Below are 22,224 nucleotides of genomic sequence, written 5' to 3'. Positions count from 1 at the left end.
CTGACAGGTCAGTAGTTCCCAGAGTCTTCCTGGGGTTTAGATCATGTTAAGCCTACAGCTTCTTTCCCAACATCCTTGAAATTTTCCCCCAGAAGCTCCTGCCTCCTTTTCTTCTGTGACAGACACCCAGAGGGTCCATGTCCCCTGAATCCTTGTAAGGGACAGGTGACAGACATTTGTCTTAAACATTTCTTGGTACCAAGGAAACCACAAGACTGTATAAACATTTCTTGGCACAGAGGAAACTACAAGCTAGAGAGCAGAGCTCTGCAGTCAACCTGTACCCCAGCAATGACATCCACAGCCTGGTGCAATCTCTCACAATCTTGATGGCGCAGGCAAAACAAAGATTCAGCTCGTAGTCGCAGAGGCATGCATGGTGGACTGGAGACACCACAAGATCGTCGCATGGGTCTCCGTTGCCTTGACTACCCAAGTTGGAAGTGGGCGGAGATTTTGGGGACTTGGACTGCATAAAAGGGCACCATCAGGAACAGAAGTGGGGAGACCTCCATCACCAGGCTGACAAGCAGGGAGACCCCCCACCATCTAGATGAGAAGCGGGGAGACCCTCACCACCAAGACACCAATAACGGTGGGACACCCCCCATCACCAGGACATTGGCAATCAAGAGGACCAATGGGACATCACTGGATCCTAGGGTGGTGATATCTTCTGTCTCTGTCTCTCTCTCCCTCTCTCTCTTTTCCATCTTGCTTTTTGTCTCTTTGCAGCCAGCAACTTATCTTGCTCTTTCTCTTTCTCACCACATTCACCTCGCTTTGTGTACATAGTTTGATGTTGTTAGTCATCTGAATAGTTCATCCATAGAGTTTAAGTTTCATGTTGAATCATTTTGTACAATCAGGTAAACTCGTCCTCTCCCCTTTCCCTTTGGTTTTGTGACTTGCCTGGCAGACAGCAATTTCTTGAGTTTTCGCACAATCGTTTCAGTTTTGTTGATGTTTGTGCTCAACAAACAATTTGATTGATCATTTGGCATTGTTTCACCTTAATCTATTTAAAGGGGATTTCAAGCTTTCCACGACCTCCTGCACTACCCAGAGTAGCTTGCTGGCTGGGTCGTGACACTCCTCCTCACTGTTGGCTAGCAGACGGCCCTGATACCGTATGATATATGCTACCTCACAGTCAGCAGGCACATTCACGTACAGCTGTCCCCCAGTGGGCTCTGGCTCTGCCAGATGCCTGAGCAACTGCCTCCTACCTTCAGCGGGAGCCCCAGGACAGGGCCATGGTTGGCCTCCTCCCATCCCTCCTCAGGCAATACCCTCCCACACCAAAACTGGCATGGTTATCTTGTGGACAGGTTTTATTTACAACATCATTGGAAAGCCTTGTATGGACCAAGCACGTATCCCATCAGAGAAAATAAATCTGTCCCTTGGGGATATTCATGCCATGTGACACTTGGGGCAATTGTTTCTATCAGGAGAGGGACGCTTTTATAACATCATGGTGAACACCAGCTTTTTGCAATCTTTTGTTTCCACTTTACAAAATAGCTATGTTAACATATCCCTATTTTTCTCATGAATGATGGTGGTCCTTGTCTTTAAAATATTCAAGTGCTGAAAGTATGTCTCATAGGGTCATTCAGAACTATCAGCTTTTTATTTTGCACACCTCATCATTTCTAGCATATTGGTTGCTTCAGATAGCTTTTCAGATGCCAGATAATGAAACACTGCACTATTCTAGAACCACTTCTGCAGGCACTTCTTATATACACAACACCCATAAACCTACAAAAGGACCCATCAGTCACCATAATGTCACCTTAGCTGAAAAAGTTCTGCTGGTCTTGTCAAATGTTTAGCCTAAGATAATGAAAAAAGCACAAAATTTTTATTGTTTAATGAGATAATCTAATTGTCTCTTCTGGTTTTAAATTTATGAAAAAATATTTCAGTACTAATTATTTGCGAACAATTTCTAAAATTCCAGTAGAGTTTTATTATCTTGTGTTGAAGTGTTATCTCAGGGGAGTATCTGCATAGTATACAGACATCGGCTCAATTTATATCATAATACTGAATACTTACCTAAAGATTTAATTATTTAAATCTACAAAAATCAAGAAATCTGGATTTACCCCACTGCCACTGGTAGTAGCATAAGACATCATACATGTGACTGCATGCGTGCACACTCGCACTGAAATTTACTTTCCAGCGTGAAACCCCAGTAAATGCAGAGCTGTAAACAACAGCATGTGATTGATGAGAACAATGATTTGCGGTGCCCTTTTCCAACTACATTTGTCACTTAAATTAGGCCTCCATATTGGTATATGTTTATCATTTTTGCATTAGACACGCTGTGTAAAACCACTTCTGGGACCAGGTCATTATTTTTCATATCTGCTGTATTTTTCTCAAGAAAATTGTGCATTGTTTCAGATGGGTTTTGTACAATAAAAATTTCACACACAAGCTGATCTAGAACTCAGCATAGCAGAAAAGTATTTGCAAGTAGTAACGAATTATTTCACTAGATTTTTATTGGGCTATTTTCAAATATAGACGAATGCACTCTGTTCACAAAAATAAGAGCTTTTCCTAACATTATTATTAGATAATAATGGAAGTGATCAAATTATCATTCTGAAATTTTCTTATTGTTTCAATAATGTCGTCCCTTCTTTAAGCAACTCTGAATATTCATCTCAAAAGAGTAAGCTCTCCAATTTTAAAATACAGGTTATCCAAAGAGGGAGCAAAACCAAGCCCATGCAAGTTGTGTGTTCAAGTATGTTAGTCCAATGACAAAAAAATGAAATCACAATTAAAAGACTGTAAGCCAACCATAAGCTAAAATGTGTGGGAACAAAACACAGCCATCATTCTTTAACAAATACAAAGGTTTCATTTATCCATTGCACCAATGGAACTTGACCACTAACTTTCTTTAAAAGAGTCAAACCATGAGATGATCCCGAGTTTTGCCAAATGAGGGAAGCTAACATTCACGTAATTATTTCATTTTTGTGATTTCCTGACAAACTGTAAAAGCTATTTATGGCTTCAGAGTCACAAGCAAAGACAGAGCTCAGGTCCTTCTCCAAAAAATACAATAACATGAGCATCTTTTGCAGTAACAGGACTTGTGGCACTTACTTCAGCAGAGCTGGCATTTCATTCATCAGCAGGTAAGGGTGCGCATGCGTGCACACACACACAAACACACACACATACACTAATTAGTACATTAGAGCAGAGCAACACATTTTTAAGATATCTGCCCTTTACAAAGTTAGCCCACAGATTTAAAAAGGCTTGAATTTTCCATTTTTTTGTTGTTGAAAGATCATTTTTCTGTTAGTGAGCACTTAATAGGTTCCATAAACCAATGAAAATGAAGAAAAACCTATTCAGCATTATAAATCATATACATATGACTGGATTTAAGATGAATGTTTTAAATGAACTGGGAATCACATGCTTTACTTTTCTCTTAAAATTACACACAGGCTAATGGACTAAGAAAAAGGAAAAAAAAAATTTTATTCAAAACAGGTCTAGCGTTGAAATGTTCAATAACTCGATAACAAAACACTGCAGTAGATGGATAACAACGACTGGTTTTAACTGTAAACTGTAGATTGTTCCAAGGAACAAGCTCTTATTCTGTAGCTTCTCAAATTGTTTGTGACCAAATAGTATCAACTTCATGGCCTTGTCAGTATGCTAAAACAAACAAAAAGCCAAACAAAAAGCCCTAACACACATGCACACCAAAAAAAACCAAACCCCAGAAAACTAAACCAGTTTTTGAATAAAATGAGAGAGCTGACAAAAGGTCTCTGTATAATTTGGGAAACCACCATTATTAGGCTACATTCCTTTCATTATTAAACATCCAAATCTTCACTTGCTAAAACTCACTGATAATAAAAAATCTATCCCATTATATATTTAGATTTCTTCATGTGGATATTAAAATAAACTATGTTCTGAAATCAAGAGTTAAAATACCTCCTCTGGTTTTCCATACTTATTTGCCTGTATAAATATACTTCATTTTACAAATTACAGTATTTATATTAAAGCTTTTGGTCAGCAAATCATTACAGCTTAAAACGAACAAACAATTCCTGTGTTTTGGTTCTGTCTTTAAATCATTTTTGGAGATAACGAAAACCAGCCAAAATGAGTGACTGCAAATAATATAAACAACACATTTATTTAGAAAAATAAACTGAGAATGCTGCTTGTCTGTTAGATTTCTCCATGAAGTATAGACAAATGGCTAGAAAAATTTTATGTCAAATACATATTACAAATGACTTCTTTAACAGTAACTGGGACTACAATGTCAATATTCAATAGGAGCATTTTGGATGTATAATTCAATAGACTAAAATTCTTGGCTGCTAATATGATAAAAAAATGGATGCTATTAAAAAAGATTATATCCCCTTTTTAAATACACCTTATCATGTTGATGCTTTTTCATATATATACATATATATATATGTATGTATATGTATGTATTTATTTAAACCTAAGAAAGGACCCTAGTCCTTTCTGTGAAGAGATCCCCATAGTGAAAGAGAGCGCAAATGTTTTTCTTCAGTTCTAACTTTTAAATTCCTTTTGGAGCCCCGTCAAAATATAGCTTGTTGTGGTCAAAAATCTCCTGGGGCCATCTGTGCAAATGGTGGCGCACATCATTACCCTGAATGGAAGTGACAGTGCAAATACTAGAAGTGCATTGAGATGCAATCTCTAACAGCTGAAATTCTTCAAAGTTGGGTGAAGGACAGGAGAGAGCATCCTTTTAAGTGATTTAACATCACCGATGCCCTGTTCCTGTATGGCTTTGAATATGTACAAGGGATGACAGAGGTCTTCTTTCCCCACAAACAGTAACATTCCTCTGTTACAGTAAATGCATTCATTTTCTGCTATCACCTAAATGCTTCATTTCTCCTTTTGGCTACATATGGAAATATTTTTGGATGCTGGCTGGATCCATGCAAAACTCATTGTTTGTTACTCTGGTTGCTCAGCACAGAACTCAAATGTCAGGCTTGGAGAGAGCAGTTTCTGCAATGGGGCAAGACATTTAGTCCTCTTTATTCTTCTTTCCCACTAAATGGGATTTAAGGCTGTGGCTTTTGCCAGGACTCAGCTTGTAGCTGTCAGATCTGAGAAGGATGATTCAATGCAGATTACACTCATGATCCGTTGTGCTCTGACTTGAAGGGCTTTTCCATTCTCCATGGAGGGTCAGGTTCCTGTTACTTCTCAGATTTGGCCTGCAAGAAGTCACAATGACGAATCTGATATGCAAGAAATTATCTGACGTGCCTCCAGATATAGATATTCCTTCAAGCCTGAAGGTGCTCTTAAAAAGAAAAGAACACAAGGACAAAGTTATAAAAATGTTACTTTAAATAGATAAAGTTAATAGTAAACAAAACAGAATTTTGAATGATTGTTCCATTTTTTATATAAGCAAGAGTTCAAAGAATTATGATATTTTGAAATTTGACCTTTCATAGTTGTACTTTATTATTGATACAAGCCTTGGTTCTCTGCTGGGGTAAATGGGCTTAACTTCAATGATGTCTTCGGAACCACATTATATTACATCACCTGAGAAACTGATCGTTACTATCCTAGGTCTCAGAATATATGGGGATCTTGAAATTATGATTTTTTAATCATTTTTTTATTATTTGTTTTAAGAAGATTATCCTTCTTAGCCTACCTCACATAACAATTCAGCTTAGGGCACAAAATGAAACAAGAACTCCTGAGATTTAAAACTAAAGAGCTATATGTTAAGCATTTGAAAACCCTCTAAGAATTCAAGTCTAATTTAACCTGTGATTCTGGATTTTAATCCCTGTTCTCAAACTAAATAGGAAGTGAATTCAGCAGAAGTTTCTCACCTGATAACGTAAGTTTCCTAATCACTAAAATACTATATAAAATTTTGATTTTGGACTTTCACATTCCTTTTTGTGAAACTGCTTTAATTTGTATAAATCACTAAAATAGTCCTAGAGTCAGTGAAAGAGAATAATACTCCAATCTAGTGCTGAGCTTCACTGAGTCACTGAATTTCCTTACTTTTTTTATTAGACAAGATAAAGCAGCATCAAAAAGAGAGACCTTGGGATACTTACCTGTTGGTAGCTAGGGCACTAACTTGGGTTAAATGATTAAATTCACACCTCCTGAGCAAAAAAATGAGAACTTTCTCTTCCAGTGTTGGTGATTTACACCCAGAGCTACGTACTGCAAGGAGGAGGAAAATTAGTTCTTTGCCATTAGTTTTATGAATCTAGCCCTTTACTCACATTTCCTCTTATTTCATATTGACTGGAATGCTTCAATTTGATAAAGATTGACATGGGGTAGGACAGAATTTCACTTCGGCAAGGAAAAAAAAAAATCTGAAGCTGGCGTGCTATGAACCCTTTTTATTTTTTTCCCCACAACTAAAACAAAATATCAGGTATTCAGGGAAACTTAATTAACATTCAGGATTGTAACAGTGGCCCAATGTAACCCAACAGTCTAGCAAACATGGTATAATAAATTTATGATAAAATTGGTCTGCAAGGAAATTTTTTCTTAGTCAACTCTTTAGGATTTGGCTCATATTATTAATGAAAAAGATAAGTATCCTAAACATATGTTAGCAGCTTATTTTTTAACTGAGAACAGTCTTCATATCACTAGAAATACACAACCCTTCTTCAGCTGTCACAGTTTCTGGCTCCAATTACATTTGGGCTAATGATTCGTGTATGTTAATACCTCACAAAAATCACCAAAAAAAAGATGGTATTGCCCTTGAACTCAGATTAATGCTCATGAAATAGGATGAATATGGTACAACAAACACATATGTAAAAGTAATAATGAATAATAGTAAAAAAAAGAAATAATACAAATAGTATTTGTTCTCTGTCAGAAAACAGTTGTCCCTTAACCTTATTCTGAATACAGTACAACACAATGTTGAGCAGCTGTATACATGAAAAGCAATATAATTTTTTTCTTTTCCTCCGGGTTGCAATTCATAAACATATTCGGTATCATGCTGACAAGACCAGTAAGTGGTATATCAGGTATACCTGGATTCCTCTAGCATCTCTCTAACTCAGTCATCGACTCACACAATTTGGTTCATTCCCAGTCATACAACCACATGGCATCCACCTTCATTTCATCAACATTCTACCAAAGAAGAGAAGCCCACTTTTTGTTTCCTTATGATATCTCTGCTAAAAAGCACAAACTGCACCACTGTGAAAAATGTGATGTACCTCTCCACATCAATAAAGGATTTGTTTAAATTAGAGGATTATGGTTAAGCTTGCTCGGTGAAAAATTCAGAAGGTGGCAATGCCTGCATTAAAAACAGAAGCAGTTCCTCTTGCCACCTCCAAAAAAAATCCGTAATTACGAATCATCATTGTACACATGAAGACATGAGGCACAGAGAGAAAATAGGCCAGTCATTGAAAAACAAGTGTCTACTAATTACAGATTCCTATCCTGAACTGCCTAGTTTTTAATTCTATAGTATTTACTATTTCGAGAGCAAGACTTTACATTCAAATCACTACATTTAATTAGTCATTACAAAATCCCTTCATTACACCATACCTTGTCAAAATCTTCACTGTGAAAAAACCTGACCTTAATGGGGAGCTAGAGTTCAGACAATTTACAGGAGACTGTTTTGTTCACACACAACCCTTCTCCTCCCTTTCATTACTCTGACAGTGTCATCGGGTCATTCTCTTCCTTCTACAGCATCAGTATTTAGTTCCAAAAAACAGAGACTCAGAGAAACCAATGTCATTGTTTTCCCCATTCAAAACCAGATAACTACTCTTCTATAATAAAAAAATAGTTTACTTCTTTGCCACTATTACCCCAAAACCATCTATTCCCTTCTCTTTCCTTCTGTTTGTTACAGTTTTCTTAAAAACTAAAAGTGAGTCCAGTCCAATCTACCATGACATACTCCTCCTCCTCATGGCCATGACCATAGTGTCACTGCACAGAGTGCTATGCAGAACACTGTGGATGGAAAATATTAAGAGAAAAGGCTACTAAAGGGAACCACCCTGTCACCTCAGAACTATGGGATGGCTATGCATACACTGGTTAGCATACATTGAACAGTGATTTACAGGTTTGGTACAAAACAGGAGGGGACATTTATCCAAGCTTAGCTGAATAAGTAATACATTTTGTTTTAAAGATACTTGGATACAGAGATACTCAGGTTCAACTTACAGTATTTAAAGAATAATAAATGCAGTTTGATTCTATAGTGGCATAATAGGGAGACATCAAGCAAATTATATAGACTACATTTATCAACTTTGAACTGATGAGTGCAGTGGTGACTGTCAATGATCAAAGAAAAGGATATTTTAAATGCAACTTTCTGTGCTGGGTCTAGTGCCTTTTATCAAGAAAAAGAAGAAAACAACCAGGAAATGCACTTCACATTCAATTGAGAAAGAGAGATTTACTTGATTAATACCAAGCTATATAATTTCCACATCATTTTAAGAGTCTGATAAAAGCACCTGAAAAACAAGCCTAATTAAAATCTCCATTATTTGGGCTAGTTTAGCACAGACAGCATAATTTGGATATATGTTGTTACCTGTCATAAGCACACTAGCAGTCAGAGCACATGCCAAGCTATTAGTTGTACTCACATATTTAAGAGTATAACAAATGTTCCTAAGGGGGGAAAAAAAAAATCACATAGTAATAAATCCTCTTAAACATAGTACACATATTTTCTAGATATTGTTTAAAGAGTAATGACATCTGTTTCAGTTACTCAGTTATACCTGAAAGATACAGAAATATTTAGATTCATATATAGACTTTTATTTATATTACCTTAGGGTTTTTATTCCTTTCAGAAAAGATGCATTACTATGCTAATTCCTTCAATGGAAGAAAGAATTATTGAAAGGGAAGGGAATGCTTTTGTAGAGTTTTTTTTCTTGTTGCTATTGTCCAAGAAATCCCCATCATGACCCCTGGTGTACTTTTTTCTTAGGTATAAATTTAAATAATGGAGTTCAGAAGACACACAGCTTCAGTCAGAAGCCAGAACACTTCAAATAAAATTGTATATGTTTTATGACTAAAGGAATTCTGCTGAATGCAAAACCAATGTTTTTACCAAGCATTTTATTTCTCCATCAACATTCTAACTATATAAGCCAATGTTAACATTTTTGTTTTCTGTGGTATAGCACTGTTGAGACATCTTTCTCTGTAAAAACTAAAACAACCAAATCTAAACAACACAGAAGGTTATCAAATCCACCACCACACTTCTTTGTAATTCGCCTATTTTTTTCCTCTGAAGCTTCAGGATACTTATTTATGTGTGATTGCCTCATCATACTGTTTCAGTCTGCAAATAATTAAATAATGATACTACAGAAATGAATTTGATGTACTGGCAGCCACTCTAATGTCTTGTGATGCTTCTTGAACAGTCGTTTTCAATTGTTTAGCTATAAGGTCTTTTAATACAGAAATTATTTGAGTATTAATTTATGAGAGATTACTGAAATAATTTATACCAAGTGCTCAGTGGACAATAACTAAACCATAAAGCTAGCCTTGCATACGAGGCACTTAACTATGTAAAAGGAAATCTGGGTCCACTTTCTGGTTTGGCTGAAGATTTCCTTTGAGATCCAAGTAATACTTTTAATCTACATGTTACAAATGAACAGCATTTTATTTGACATTTGACTCTGTCCTTTCCACTCTCTACAGATTTCTGCTTCATCTTTTAATAATGTAAATACTCTGAAACACTCAACCTACATGCACAAACACTGAAACAAGAGAGTTTTGATGCTTGTTGAGGTCTCTCTGTACTCTTGAAACAACAGAACCAAATAAACCCTACTTTGCTAGTGAAAAACAAAAACTTGCTTCTTGCAGCATCCTTCTGCTGAATATCAGAGGAGTAGGTATGCATGGCTAGGTAAACCTGAGGCTTACTGCCACTTTCCCAAATTGAGGCTCTGTATCTGAGATGCAGATATAGAGAATCTTCTATAGTGATATGGAAAACAATATGGTCCAGGGAACCCACCTATTCATTCTTACTGCATTTTTTTGGTTTAAAAATACCCTTTTAAACATAAGAGCTAGATAATATATGATACTATTTTAATCTTTCTGCCCTTATTTTTGCCCTCCTTTTCATTCTGAGTCAAAGCAAATGTCAAGAATTAGCTTGAATGAACATCTATGTCAAATGGAGGTACAACAAAGATTAGGAAAAGAAAGAGATGCAATAGACAGCTATGTCCCTAACAGAAATAACTTTCTACTTCTAATGATTAGTGAAAAATTAGCTAGTAACACACTTGGGGAGTTGGTTATGAAGTTTATCTATCTAGTTTAACACAGGCAATGCCATAGCAAGCAAATAATGAAACAAAAATATTAAGTATGAAGTAGCTTTGCATTTGCAATGAGTTGTGAAAAAATGTCACATCCAGAATATAGTGCTGGGAAGTTTCCTATCAATGCTGTACCTATTACCTCTTTGCTTAATCTAAGGACCTTGCCATCACTGCCTTCTTACATTCTAGTTGTTGGCAGAAACTAAAACAGTTGGAAGGACTAACAGATTAGAAAAGACACCACCACCCCACACCCCATATCTGTCAGTGTTTTTTCTGTAAAAATTCAGATTTCCTGTGGTTTACTTTTAAATCAGTCAATTCCTGAAGCTGTCTATGTGACAGAAAACAGACTGATAATACAAATCCCTCTGAACCTAGACTCACTGAATAAAAATAATTTCTTTGAGTATATGGCATAATCTACATGCCAATGCAAGAAAAAGCTTTTATCAGTCAGTGAAAAGGACATTAGTCTCAGGACAAGTGAAAGTTCACACAGAATAGTTAAATGCTTTAAAGGACTTGCATCTGCTATTATTTAAAAATTTCGAGTTTTATGTTTCACTTTTTAGAGTTTAGATGGTTTTGTATAATTACATCTCTTAACATGACATGCAAATGGTTTGAAAATCATCCTCCCCAGAGTACATCTTCCAGTTGACAGGTGCAACCTCTTCTCATTCAGCCTGGAGCTAGAAAGGATGGGTGACAAGTGAGCTGGCAGCTCTCCACTTGCTTATTTAAAAAAAAAAACAAACCCAAACCCCACAACGTATATGGGTGAAAGGACCCATGTAGGAGACAATGTAACTATCAATATTTCTGCTTTCTTTCGACACTTACTGATCTTTCATCTATTTCAAATTACTCAAGCAATCCAGCAGCCTTGTAGGATTAGGCCTACTTTGCAAGCCAAAAGGACTTAAAAGACATCAGAAAATATCTGTAAATACTTTGGCGCAACCTTTATGCAGGTTTGCCTATTGTGGGATGAAATAATTTATGATTCTAGCTGACAACATGCTGTTCATTAACAAGTGCTTTACAGGATTTACTTTTTCCTTTATGATTTGACACAAATATTTTTCCACACAGGAAAAAAAAGAAAATTTCACTGCCAGTAGAGATATGGAGATTACTGAAACTACATTATCCTGTTGTTCCTAAACATACTAATGTGACTAGAGGCTCACAATGATTAATTACTATTCTGGTTAGTCAACATACTCAAATTCAAATTTTTTCTTTACAAAAGAAAAGGGTTTTCTGTGATGCTTCTGGACACTGGAGGCTCTGTCTTTGTAGCTAGGAATAGGGTTGCATCTACTGCTGGAGACTTCATGCATTGTGAAAGAAAAATACTGAAACTTCTATACATCTGTTTACCAAGACTTGAGGAAATCATGTTATCAGGAAGAAATTGAATGCAAACAGCAAAAGATATTCTAAAAATGTAACAGAACATATTCTTAGATTGGAAGGTGAAAAAAAAAAAAAACCACCATGGCTAAGCATCAGTAAATTACCTAGCATCTTCATATGCCTTGTACTTTCAGCAACAATATGCATGAAAGAGATCAACCTGGCACGACATTTACATTGAAGATGAATGAAAGAATCTCCTTATGGAAAGCACTGTGTATTTTCTGGGAATGTTCAAATACAATTAATGTAAACCCTGGTAAAGATCTCTGATTTGTAAAGTGGTACATACTCTACTAGAATGTAGTTGCTTTCTAGATTATAAAAATACACATAGAGGAAACTGAAACTTTTGCAGATATACAACATTTTGATGCAAACTTTCATTCTAAGTGATGTCAGCTTCTGTTTCAACAGCTTCTTTAAATACCTGTATATAAAAGAAGACATGCTCCTGTGCAGCCTCTCTTAAAACCTACTTATTAGCTGTCTCATTCCCGCTTACCCACCACTCCAAATATAACAAACCATATGCAACTGATGATGAGATATCAGTTCATCAGAAATATCAGTATTAATCTTTTTCTTAGGCATTCAGAATGATGTTTTTTAATTTAATTTAAGTAATCCTAAAAATAAGCTTCCAGAGTCCTGTCATGTTGGTGTGATATAACACTATATTTGAAATAAACACATAATTTTGGATATCACCGGAAAAAGGTAAGGAAAATAAAGCTCAAGATTTCAGCTTCTCATTTTGCAGATCTGCCATGGGTCACTTTACTTCTGTAGCGTGTTTAGCCATTTTAAGCTGAATATGCGGAATTCTAGACTTGTATGAAACAATATTTTTTGACAAATTTAGTGATCACTGTTTTTCGCCGTACAGCTCTAATGATGTATAATGTTATATACAACTGGATTGGACAGTCAAACACAAGCTCAGCAATAAATCTTTCCTCCACCTAGCATTTAAGGAGCTTAATTTCTCTCAATTATTACCACAGACATCCCTATCAAAATCTACACATGTGAAAAATGTAGTAAAGAGCTACTTTAAGTGCATAGCAGCATGTGGTGAGCTCCAGCAGGAAAATGGGATGATTACACAGGCAATGATCTATCCCAGCTTCAGATCTCTTTCCTTATTATAGGAAAAATTCAAAGCCATAAACCATCTCTGCCTTAGACCTTTAGTAATGTCCATCAAATATACTTAAAGGCTTGGCTCACAATGAACATAAAATCTTTTTTTTTGTTGTTGTTGGTTGTGGGTATTGTTTCTTTCTCAATATCAACATTTGCAAACCTCAAGACCCTTGCCAGTGCAGACTGGCTTGCTGACTAAAAATTGCTGGCCATCCCTGCTTCAACACAAGTATCCATGTTCATGTGGCTTTGGAGTGATTTGCTTAACAAAAAAGATACTCTTGCCAAAAAAAGCAGCTCAGAATTCAAACACAGCCCATTAAACTCTCCTGCTAATGCTATTCAGTGAAAGGTTACCAGCAAAACATGCAATCCAGTGCTTTGCACGTTAAGCACAGGCCTCAAATACAGAATTTGCCTGGCCAATAAACTACTGCATACTATTGGGCCAGCAATTCTGTGAGCTGTTCACCAAGGAAGTTAGTCATTTTGATGGACTGCCTTGAAGTTTAAAACAAGAATAAAACCTCTCGATCTATTTATCTAAATCAGTGAGTAAAGTGTATAAGAAAGCCTGCTGCAAAATCCTGATTCCAATCAGAGCGGTGGTATATGTTGTGGGCTGTGTGGATTGGAATTATGTTTGAAGTGCTGAACCTACTGTGTGCCCCCTGAGTTGGCTAAGGTCCTCTTCAACATTGTTTTCCAAGCCACAGTTCAGACTAAGAGAGTTTGAGCTCTTCAGATAAGTCACAGATGGTCCTCTGCATATTTGAAACATCTCTTCAAGCATTTCCTCCTCTGCACAAGACAGAAGGCCAAAATCACTGTTAATTCTTTTTCAAGTAGGATGGCCTTTCCCTCTGTCATAGTATACAACAAAGACACTTGGCTTTGTTTTCTGTAACTGATGCATCCAGAAATGGTTCGCTCTTGCTGAACTAGTCAAAATTATTAGAAGAGAGTAATTAATCTTGAAGAAAGATTCCCAAATCTTCTAAAGTTGTGCTGGTTTTGGCTGGGATAGAGCTAATTTTCTTCATAGTAACTAGTACGGGGTTATGTTTTGATTTGTACTGAGAACAGTGTTGATAACACAGGGCTGTTTTCATTACTGCTGAGCAGTGCTTACACAGAGTCCAGGCCTTTTCTGCTTCTCACCCCACCTCAGCAGCGAGCAGGCTGGGGGTGCACAAGAAGCTGGGAGAGGACACAGCCAGGACGGCTGACCCCAACTAACCACAGGGATATTCCAGACCATGTGACATCATGCTAAACATATAAATCTGGGGGAAGAAGGAGGAAGGGGGGACATTCAGAGTGATGGCGTTTGTCTTCCCAAGTCACCGTTACACATGATGGATCCCTGCTTTCCTGGAGATGGCTGAACACCTGCCTGCTGATGGGAAGTGGTGAATGTATTCCTTGTTTTGTGTTGCTTCTGTGCATGGCTTTTGCTTTACCTATTAAACTGCCTTTATCTCAACCCACAAGTTTTCTCACATTTATTCTTCTGATTCTCTCCATGATCCCACCAGTGGGGGAGTCATTGAGCAGCTGGGTTGTGCTCAGTTGCCAGCTGGGGTTAAACCATGAAAAAAGTCTATAGTTACGGTTAGTTAAATGCACAAATTTCAGATTTTCTGTATTTACTCTATTTTGAACAGCATTGTTCTTTAAATCCTACCCTACAGTCTCTTTCAGTTTCTGCTGTTTGAAACCAAGTAAATTCTCACTTACACAGAATCTCAATGTCTAACACAAAGCTATGTTTGCTGCTGTGACATTGCATGGGAAGGTGATCTCCTCTCTTGAAGTCATGGGAAATCATCACTGTTTTGATGCTTCTGCAGATGGTCTGAGGGGTGTCTGTGTGTCCATAGTGACTTCACCAGTGTCCCTCTTTCCTTTCCATGGAACAGAGAGTGTAAGAATGAGTAACAATACAAGAAACAAAACTGAAAACCACATGAGGTCCCATAAGCAATGTGGGCAATCTCTATCAGAGCCTGGAAGAGTCTGGAGGACAATAAACAGCCACATATCTATCAGAAAGGTTAAAAACATAAAAAAAAAAAAATTAAAAAAAGCCCTGAAAGCAGATAATCTTTGCTTTCTCATAATTATACTCTTTTCCTGTGTTCTTTTTTTTCCTTTTAATACTAAAATGTCCAAAAAAGGACGACTATTGTTAGTTTAGACAGACAAGGGTGCCCATCTAAGGCACTGACCACATATCAGCAGTTCAAAAGACCAACTTACTTAAGCTGGGGCAACTTTCAGGGAAAGGAGAATTGCCCAACGCATATGACACTGCTGTATCAAATATGACAATGGGACAAATTAAATGTATTTGGTGAAAAGCAGCAATCTGGTCACTACAACAAAACTAGGTAAACAAATTTACACAGTAGGTTCTCGGTTGCCCTGGTGGTGCAGTAAGCCATATATAAGAAAACAAAAAAATGCAATACTATAAAATTTAAGTAAATTAAGTAATCAAAACATAAAGTCATTTTTTTTATGAACTTTCTTTAATATTTTTGTAGAGACCTTGCATGATTTTAGACATCAGTGAGCAGAACCTGGTAAAGACAGCATGTACCTTGTGTTAGCACTGTGTGACAAAGCAATGCATCCAGAAGAAAAAGAGGAAGGAAAGCCTGCTGAATCCATAATTTGCATAATTCCATTGCAAATAGTTGAATATCAATTCTGCTCCAGTCACAATGCACCTTGTTTTGTTTTGGTGGGTTTTGGGCTGGTTGGGGTTTTTTTGTGCACAGAATTGTGCTTTGCACAGCATAGTGGAGAGGTAAAGTACTTATTGGAAATTATTAGCTGATTAAAATAACGATGAAAAATAAAATGATTTTGTGTTTCCCTTGCAAACCCAACAAGAGAAGCTGGAACTTTAGCCTGATGAAACTTTCTTCTACAGTTAATATTGAAAAATGTATTAATCCTTAATATAATTTCTCCTTTTTAAAGTTCTCTAAGAGCCTCTTAACTCTTAATGCCTAAAAAAGCCTCTAATCAAGAGCAGTACAAAAACTTTTAAGTGAAGAAAACTGGAAGAGCTTGCTTTTATTTCCAATATTTATATTTCATAGCCACAAACATGTCCTGGGACAATAAACTGGGATAATAAACTGAATCATCCATATCAATAATTAGAAGTACATGCTTACTGCTTACAAAGAAATACTTAGCTTTTTCAAAATACGTTCACTAGATTAAAAAAAGGTATCAACTTGTAAGCATCACTAAAAGTAAAGATGCTAAATTTACCTTTGTAAACTGTTTTACCTGTGTCATAGTGTTTTTCCAATAAGAAAACAAGGAAACAAAATTAGCATGTGGGTATATAAATCACTGCACTAATCACAAGTGTAAATCAGCGATCAACTGAAAGCTCATTGCTGATGTAACAAAATCTTCATGTACCACGGCAAACCTGCAAAGTATATAATGGACAAATGACAAGCTGACAGCTGACTTCTGAAAATCCCTTTTCCACAACACCAGCCTCCATTTTGAGTGAAGTCTTACCACTCCTCCCACCAACACAGAGTATGTGCTGAACAGTAAATTGCTAGCTGCATCCTCCTGCAATCTTCTATTAAAAGTCTCAGTATAACTTTGAAATTACTTTTCTTCAAGAACCAAATTCCAGACTATTTTAGGGAATGTGTAAATATTCCAGCAGAGAGCAGGTGAAAAGACACTCAGCTGCCTTGTTGCTGCAATGAGCATCAGGTAACCGAGTCATCAAGAGAATATGGATTTCCTTAAAAGGATGGAGAGATAAGAGGAGGGAAGTTAAAAAGTGTCAGAAGACTTCACTCCTCTTTGTGGCTTCAGAAAAGTCAGCTTCTGGTGTGGAACCTGAGAAGGAAAGTCAGGAGGTCATAGTTTGGTGAAGTTATTGCTTGCCATTTTTGGTATTCGTGGCTGTTGAGAAAGTGGGAAAGCTGGCACGAAGTGTGACCAGGCTAGTCACACTTGCAGAAGCAGCAGCTCAGAGCCTGGAGGACCCCTAATGGGGAAGTGTGGGCAATGGGAAGGCTTTAGATGTCATGCCCCAAAATAGGGAGTGCCCTTGGCAGTACATCCATAACTGTCAGAAAAACTGAAGAAGGTTGCAGAGAGGAGTTCAATCCATCCTTCAGGCATAGGATACAGTAGATGAAAAGGGATACTCTGTCCTCTCAGTGTGCTGCTTATTGTTTTTCCAAAACACAACAACCATCCCAGCACTCGTTCTTTCCTCTCTCGTGGCGCCCTCTTCTACCAAAATCTCAATGAAGCTAAAAGTGCAGGCATAAGCAGCTAAAGCAATAGTGCTCCATACAGAAACACAGAACATGCTTCAGACACAGGGAAGCTGCAAGTTCAAAATGCCTCAGGCAGAAGAAACAACTCCATTTGGATTTCTCTTATCTCTAGCAATGGAGGACAAAAGAAAGTCAGTCTACAAACACCATCTCCTCCAGCAATTTGTAAATGTAGCACATCTGTCCTATGCTTGATTTATGAGTGATGAAAAACAATTGGATTTGTGCCAGCTAGGATATCTAAATGCTGAAAGGAATGTCAGATTTCCATTTTTCATTTTGGCCATACAACTCCACAGTCCATGTTTTACTTTCAGTCAGTCAAAATACACTGGCTTTCCTTCCAGAGTTACAATTAAACGGAATGGATACAAATGAACACTTTGGGCCCTGCTGGCTTGCATTGCTTGAAATAATGTAGCCTAGTGGCCACCTCAGATGGTGATGATAGTGGAAAAGTAAAACTGTCACCTTTCCTTTTCTTTTTGATGACTTGGACTCTAAGACCAGTACTGTGTTAGCTATATTTCTCATGTTTCTAATGTTAATAGAAATATAGCAGTAGAGCTACAAATAGCAACTATAAAAGTAAACCTTCTAGCTTGCTTGTGGGCTGAAGTCAAACTATACAATAGTTAAAAAAGGGAATTATCTTGTTCAGAAGGATTTTCTACAGTAGAGTTTAGAGGGGAATAATTCTTTCCATGTATCATCCTCCCTCCTTTACCCCATGAATAGCTCCCATAAATAAGAAACTTCAAATAGTGCAAACTGATTAAGAGTTGGCTGAACACTTAAGTAACTGATAAGAATGCATTAGCAATAACAAAAATGTGGTTTGTGCTTAGAGGTTTTAACTGAAATACAAGTCTTCTGTTGTTCAGATAGTAATTCTTTAATAAATCTATGCATAGAAGCAATTAGTAATAATTTCATTTTATTGCAGTACAAAAACTAAGTGGGATGATGGTGTCTCAGATTCTTTTTTTTTCTCTTTAAAAAATAGGCAACCTGAAAAAAGTAACATAAATCTTTTGGAGGAGGATCAATATGCTCTTGATCTTGATCAGGACAATACCACAAAGTTGTCCCTCAGAAAATTACAAGATTAAACTGAAAAACCCCCTTGTTTAATAGGATTTCTGAAATAACAGGCCTGTTAACTGAGATGGAATTAGAAGGAAAATCCAAGGAGGTTATTTATGTTATCTGTATTTAGTAAAATGTAATTCCTCATGTTGGATTCTATAAGAAATAGCCAGTACATTAATCATGATTAATAGTACTCAAATTTCTCATTTAATTGTTCAGCAATTAAGAAAACTTTGTTTAAAAGTCCCCTAGGGTGACAAATTTTGAGTAAACTTAAAATCTAGTTTATATTCTGAAATCACACTTATTCATATGAATATTGGCTACCTTTCAGTACTCACAAAAATACCCAGGTACTTACAAAAACTATTTCCAAACAAAAATCAACTTAAATAATCGCCACTTGATTTAATGCTCTTACAATAAACTTTTAATTTCATTTCTTCTGTGATACCTTACTAGAGCTAAATTAATGGGTTTTAATGGAAGATACAGATGTAAAATATGTATTAATTACACAATTTAATCTTTCTTACTGCTGAATCACTTATGCTCCATGTGGCATATTTCAGGTTCACTTGCACCTTTCAAATGAGTCTGTAAAACAGCAACTACGTAAAAGGCCACTGCACCTATCTTTTGTTTGTTCCACTCTATTACTTACAGTGATGTCTCACATGAAGTGGACACCTACCCACCTACATAAACCCTGCAACTTGGCTGGCAGTATAGCCTGGACCACAAGCAGAAAATCTACATCCGCAAGAAACCAAACTACATGTAAGTTTCGGACATAACCCCATGGTAGGGACAGTGATGACTTGGACTGTCACACCCAAGAGTGTGTCTACACCCACCACTGCTGGGTACGTACACAACACCTAGCTAGGGTGTGGCATTGCTGCCCTGACAGCATCCTGTATCCCACCTACCTGGTGAATCTCAGCTCCTGTGAGGGCAGGCAGACTCACAGCCAGGGTGGAGCATTTTTACGATAGCATATGCTTTTACTCAGGGAAAATGATCACCTGAAAAATCCCCAGCATATAACAATGAGTAGTGGTTTGTCATTTTATTTCTTCTGGTATTTACTGAAATACTTCCATCAAGGTATTGTTTAACAGAGGTGAAATATATTGTTGACACATGATGCTTCCTATTCTTTGTCAAAAATGCAAATTTTTCTCTCCATGGAAATTTACATTGATACTCTTAAAACCCCACCAACCTGTTGATCTTTTCTGCTACTGCTCTATGACTACTTCAACTGACTAGGAGGCACTCCAATTTTTCCAATCATTTCCTAAAGAAAGAGTGATTCAGACACTGTTATAAAACATTAATGTACAGATGGGGCTGTAAGATTTTTTTTCACCTCTATTCTTTTCATCTCTCTGGACTTTAATACTTCCATAGGCATTAATGATCCCAACATTAGAATGACTTTAAACCTAGGTATTTATTTATGTCTTTATTGATACATAATACATGTGAACTTGTCACACATTAGGGAGTTGATAATATCAGAATGTACCGTTCCAGTTATGCAAACCATAAATTAAGGTAATGCTAAAAATATATTACATTTCTTTCAACAAATGGAAATTTTCCTTTTATTTTGCTAGTTATCCAGGTTCCTAGCACTTATAATAGTCACTCAGCTGTGCTCTCTCCAATTTCTTAATCATACTAATTGTGTTTTCTACATGCTTGCTCAGTCCTCTGCTCTTATATTGTTCAATACCTGTAGACTGTTCCAACAAAGTTTCAGAGAGAAGAGTATGCTCCCTATCTGTTACATACACGTACCTTCTTCCCACAGTTCTACTCATTAAATGAATGACTTACAAAATTAAAACATTCACCAGTTACACAACCAATAATTCACCTTCTCTATTTTCTGTCATATCCTTGCTCTTGCTTATGGACTCTCAAGGATCTCTGGGAATGCCATTTAGGCTGTTTTCTAGCTTCCTCCCACAGCTTCTGAAGAATTCTGCAGTCAATGCTGACCCTGTGTGGGGTCAGCAGCTGATTTGCACTCAGAAACTTGTTTTATTTAAGCATGCAAGATCTATTACAGTTGCTGAAAACACTAGTTTCCTATATCACAATCATCACAATTTAATGAACTTACAGTGTTTCTCATCTTGGTTCTATCTCAAAGCAATAATAGATTTGTGGAAGAAAATTAATGGAATATTCTGTTTTCCTGTTTTATAAAATACATGCCGTGCCACAATTTAAGTAATGAAAAGAAAGAGATACTTTTATGTCCAAGTAACATTCCTGTAGATTATGGAATTCATATATATTTCACACTTCTAATAATATTTGAAAATATTATTTCCAAGTTTCTTTTTTTTCCCCTTTTTTAAAAATTCTGGGATATGTACAGAAATCTGTTTCTTTTCTAAAGTGCAAAGTTCATTAGCTGTAACAACGCAATTCTGCCTTGATGTCAGATGGCACAGCATTAATTGTTACAGAAAACACATAAAACAGTGATACTCAAATCCTAATGCACAGGAGAGTTACCCATCAGTTTTAAGAAGGTTATAGCAAGGAATCCTACACTGAACATAGAAGATAAGATGAGATTTTAATAACTACACGTCATTAACCACTTTAAGGTGTATTTCAAACTCATAAAGCCATCACATTTTGTACCCACTGCACAAATCAAATAGAGGGCCAGAACTTGCTAAATAATGTATTTAATAATTTATTTATAGAATATCTAAATGCAAATAACTGCAAAGGATTGAAATAGATGCTCTGATATCTAACTCAGGGTTTAGTTAAGAAATGCTTAGGTTACTTAAAATTTCAGTGTTTTAACCTTACTTTCTATAGCTTCAACTAACCTACTGGGATTAATTTTAACAACTTTCACAGTACTTTCAAGAGGTATATTTGCTTTATCCACTACTTCTTTTATAACAGCTAACAATTACATTGATACATTTTAAAGATAATATGAAGATAATGAAAGACTTTTCAAAACAAACAGTAAAATGATCATATTTGCTTAAGCCTTCTACCTGGATTGAGTATCAAAAGAGCCACTAGTCACCTTGAAACATTCCATTAATTGTATTTCTGTTTAGACAGTATGCTTTTTACTTTACTGATGAGATTTCTGTAAAAGATAAATTTCAATTAGTTGAAGTACCAGCAATATGTCTGAAAGTAAGAATCTGTAGACCACACAAGATTTGTACTATCAGAAAGAATACATGGGCCTACTAACATGTCTGTAGTCCTCTGTAAATATTATAATTTGTGACCATCAGTATAGCAACAGCAAAATTTTTATGTTTTCTTACATTTGACCTTCAATCATTCATTTTCATAATAGGCATTTGCTTAACAGATATATATATTTTTTTTAAATTATACAATTCTGATCATGGCCACAGGGCTGAAACTGGTTTGTACTTACTCCAAATGCCTACATTTTATACAGCTGGAGTCATGTTACACATTACACCACACCTCTGTTTTAAAGATGTTCTGGGCTATGAAGCAGACGTTTCTCTGTCTGCATTAGGGATACATGGAGGACAGGTAAACTGTCACATGTTACTAGCTCTCAGCTGAGAAGATACTTTATTTAAAACTTTTTTCATAGTAATAAAATTCTGGAAGTTTTTCCTCTCACAGCCTTATCCATAAGAACTCAGAAACATGGACTATCTGAAGTTCACCGCTGCTATAGAACTAGCTCATTCCTGTGACCAGATTTGCTCTTAAATTCACCCTCA

The 22,224-nt window shown here is 36.5% G+C and overlaps 1 protein-coding gene across 2 annotated transcripts in view; it reads right to left on the bottom strand.

The window, feature by feature from the left end:
* Window positions 1-2,507: 2,507 nt before the first annotated feature.
* The window catches only part of PRR16 (proline rich 16), a 172,191-nt gene continuing 152,474 nt past the window's right edge, over window positions 2,508-22,224 (bottom strand). For both annotated transcript variants that reach the window (XM_052778039.1, XM_052778040.1), the window contains exon 3: window positions 2,508-5,374. The gene's annotated coding sequence lies outside the window, so the exon portion shown is untranslated. The remainder of the gene's footprint in view (window positions 5,375-22,224) is intronic.

Source organism: Harpia harpyja, chromosome Z, assembly GCF_026419915.1.
Source record: "Harpia harpyja isolate bHarHar1 chromosome Z, bHarHar1 primary haplotype, whole genome shotgun sequence".
In the NCBI taxonomy this organism is placed as follows: Eukaryota; Metazoa; Chordata; class Aves; order Accipitriformes; family Accipitridae; genus Harpia; species Harpia harpyja.
This window is presented reverse-complemented; position numbering and strand designations above follow the sequence as displayed.